At 51.9% G+C, this 3,712-nt stretch overlaps 1 pseudogene; it reads left to right on the top strand.

Moving 5' to 3' along the window:
• The first annotated feature begins 1,988 nt into the window (after positions 1–1,988).
• Positions 1,989–3,127, top strand: LOC113959805 (annotated as a pseudogene).
• Positions 3,128–3,712: the final 585 nt, after the last annotated feature.

The following is a 3,712-nucleotide window of genomic DNA, read 5'->3' as shown; positions in this document are numbered from 1 at the left end:
TGTCCCGAGAGCTGGGGGTGCGGGCTGGAGGTGACCGAGCAGCAGGAGCAGGCGGGAGTGACCCCGCACGCACAGGGAGATGCTCGGGGGCGATGCCGGCGTGGATCTCCCGCCTGGCTCAGCCCCAGCATCCCCCACTGTCCTCCATGCAAGGGAAACGGGTCTGCGATTTTCCTTCTCTTGAGAGGGGAATCACTCGGAATAACCCGGGAATCCTCTCTCCCCCAGCCTGGTTTTGTTTCCCCGACCTCTCTCCTGAAGGTTCTCTGGGGGTGGGGGGAGGCTGCCCCAGGGATGCAGCGGGGGGGCTCCAGCCTCTCTCCCTCCCTCTGCAGCACCAAAACCCTTCTGCAGTGATCCCACAGCTCTCTGCAGAGCTTCCCGTCATACCAGGGCAGCTCGGGAGGGACGGGGGTTGTTTTTTTAGGTAATTGCTTTTAGTTTAAATTGAAATTAAAAGAGTTCAGGGAAGAAGAATCCAAGGGGCTGCTCAGGGAAGATGTGGGATCTGCATCCTTAGAGCTGCATTAAAAACTGTAATAACAGAAGTTTATAGTGAGGATGGATGATGGAGGAAGGGGTCTGATAGATCATGGAGAAGGGGTCTAACGCTGAGGAGAATCCTTTGGTGCAGAGCTCCTGGTGCACTGAGATTCCCACTGGATCCCCGTTTCTTTGCAGTTTTGCATTCCCACGTCGCTGGAGAGGCAGAACTGTTGGCATGGCAGCACAGCTGTCAGCTACCAGCACTGGTAATATTTTGTCTGTTAATACACCACATCTATTTTTGTGTCATGCAATATTTACACTGAACTGTTTTAAATAATTTACAGGATTGGTTGTTATTATTAAATAGTAATTATTGTTATACAAAAATTTTCCATATTCTCATTATTATTATAGAATCAGTTATTATTTTGATGAGTTTTATTTTCAAAGACAGTCCACTGTCATGTTGTGTTTCCCTGGATCGAGTTCCTTGGACTTTCATGGTTCAGGATGTTGTAGACATGGAATTGAACGTGAACAGGGAATCCAATCTGTTGTTGAAGGTACAGTTACTTTCTCACACACAGAGTCAATTTTTTTGGTGTGCAGGAACCTCAGTTTTGTTTTTCAGCACTTGCACCACTTTCTCCTCTTGGCTGCATTATGGATAATTCCTGGTTTGAGTTTTGATATGTAAGACCTGACTGCTAATGCAGAAGTTGCTGAAAACATTTGCATCTCTTTTCAACTTTTGTGAGTCTGGCTCTGATCCAACCTCTGGGGCTCTTCAGGCCTCTCCAGGGCAGCAGCACATCCTTCCTTTGGCTGGAGGGGGAATTCCACCTCACTCAGGTTTTCCCCCAACACAAAGGTCTTTCCAAGTGCCTGGTTAAATTTTATTTCTGCTCTGAAAAAGAACAGAAAAGCAAATTGAACTAGGTCCCAGAGCCCACAGGGGAGGGAGAGACTTGGGAGGTAAGGAAGGAAATTGCAGCCATCTTCAGACTTGGAGTTGATTTTGTTCTCTACCCAAAGTGTGAGTCCAGGAGCCTTAGAAGTCCCCATTCCTGATGTCTGAGAACATCTTGTGCGTCCCTGCAAACACTTGACCTTTCTTCTCTCATTGCTTGATTTCTTCTACTCTGGGCTCAGAGAACACAGAAGTATCACAGTATCTGTGCAACCAGGCTGATTCTGTCTCCAGTCACTCTGAAGTGGAAGCACTGGGAAGAAAAACACATTTCTGTTGTATTAAAATGAAATGAGGAGAAAATGTGGACGTTGCTGTTCACACAGGAGGGGGTGCCAGGACAGGCTGCAGGGCAGTGCAGAGCACGGGGGCCGTGAGTTGGGTTGGTACCTCTGGCTGTGGCTCTTCACAGAGCAGAGCAGGTGACAGCAGGCGTTTGGAGCCCATGGAGGAGCTCGAGCACCTAAAATCCCTTTCTGCAGTGCCTTCTGCCTTTGCCTTCAGGTGAACATGGCCCTGGTCAGCCTGACCGGCCGCGTTCATCCTGGTTGGGATCGGGGCATGGAGCAGCTGCACGTCTGGATCTCCGCCCTGTTCTGCACCACGTACCTGGTGGCCCTGCTGGGGAAGTGTCCTGCTGTTCCCTGCTGGGGAACAGTGTCCTGCTGTTCCCTGCTGGGGAAGTGTCCTGCTGTTCCCTGCTGGGGAACAGTGTCCTGCTGTTCCCTGCTGGAGTGAGCGCAGCCTCCACCAGCCCACGCACCTCCTCCTGCCCATGCTGGCCGTGGCTGACCTGGCACTCTCCACCACAGTGGTGCCCAAGGTGCTGGCTCTGTCCCGGTTCTGTGCCTGGGAGATTTCCTTTGGTGCCTGCCTGACCCAGATGTTCTCCCTGCACTCACCTGCTCGGCGGGGTCAGTGATCCCTCTGGCCACAGCCTTTGACCACTTCACTGCCGTCTGCACCCGCTGCGCCAGGGGGCCGTGCTGACCCCGGCAGCCGTGGCCAAAACAGCCTGGTGGCTTTGCTGAGGAGCTTCTGCATCACCTTCCCGTGTATTTTCCTGCTGAAGAGGCTGCTGTTCTGCGGGCACAGCGTCATCCTGCACACCCACTGTGAGCACACGGGCATCGCCCGCCCGGCCTGTGCCCACATCTCCCTCAGCGTCTGGTACCTCACGGTGCCTCTGGCTCCACCTTGTCCTCACTGCTGTGTCCTGTGTGTTCATCCTCATGGTGCTGTTCAGGCTCCCTCCAGGGCCACAAGGCTTTCAGCACCCGTGGCTCTCACATCTGTGTTTTAGTCTTTTCCTCTGTTCCCCTTCCTTTCCCGGCGCTGACACGCCGCTTCGGCTGGAACATCCCCCGCCACGTCCACGTCCTGCTGGCCAACCTGCACCTGCTGCTCCCACTGCTCTGAACCCCTCGTGTGCGGAGTGAGGGCACAGCAGAGCGGGGAGAAGGTTGTGAAGGTGTTCATCTGCTCCAAGAGCCACTTCCCGGGAGAACAGGAGTGAAGGTGATGGACACCGTGGTGAGACTCCGAGCTCCCCACCCCAGAGTCTCCTTCAACTCTTTCAGGCAACATTCCCAAGTCTTCTGCCATCCCAGTCAAACACAGAACACCCGACACCCCCACACCGCTGTCCATGGGTTTGTGGAAAATGAAAGATAAAGGCAAAAATCAGGATCTCTGGCAATGGGAGGACAGCGATCAAAGAAATGGGAACCTACCCCAGGTATGTCACCTGTGGGAAATCCCAGAATCCCAGACTCACAGGGTGGTTGGTGTGGGAAGGGACCTCTGGAAATCATCTCATCCAACTCTCTGCTCAAGCAGGTTGACCCAGAGCAGGTTACCTGGGATCATGTTCAGGAAGAGTTTGGAACATCTCCAGGGAAGGAGATTCCACACCCTCCATGGGCAGCTGCTTCCAGTACTTGGTCACCTGCACAGTAAAGAAATTTTCCCTCATATTCAACTGAGTTTCCCATGAAAATCCCTTATGAGGAGGAGGCAGGTGGAATTCACTGTGGTGTGAGAATAAATCTCCATCTCAGTTGTGTTCTCTGGAGTCAGGTGGAAAGACATATAATGAATGTGTTCTTCTGAGTCACAAGTGTATAATGGAATTCATTTTAGGGAATTATTCTTTGTTAAAATTCATAGTATTGGAAAATCTCCAAAAGGAGAAATACAGAAATAAAGCAAGTGTTGCACTTCAGCATTCATGAGGTCTCTTTATTCTTTAAT

Source organism: Corapipo altera, unplaced genomic scaffold (genome assembly GCF_003945725.1).
Source record: "Corapipo altera isolate COAL_440 unplaced genomic scaffold, ASM394572v1 189, whole genome shotgun sequence".
NCBI lineage: Eukaryota > Metazoa > Chordata > Aves > Passeriformes > Pipridae > Corapipo > Corapipo altera.
This window is presented reverse-complemented; position numbering and strand designations above follow the sequence as displayed.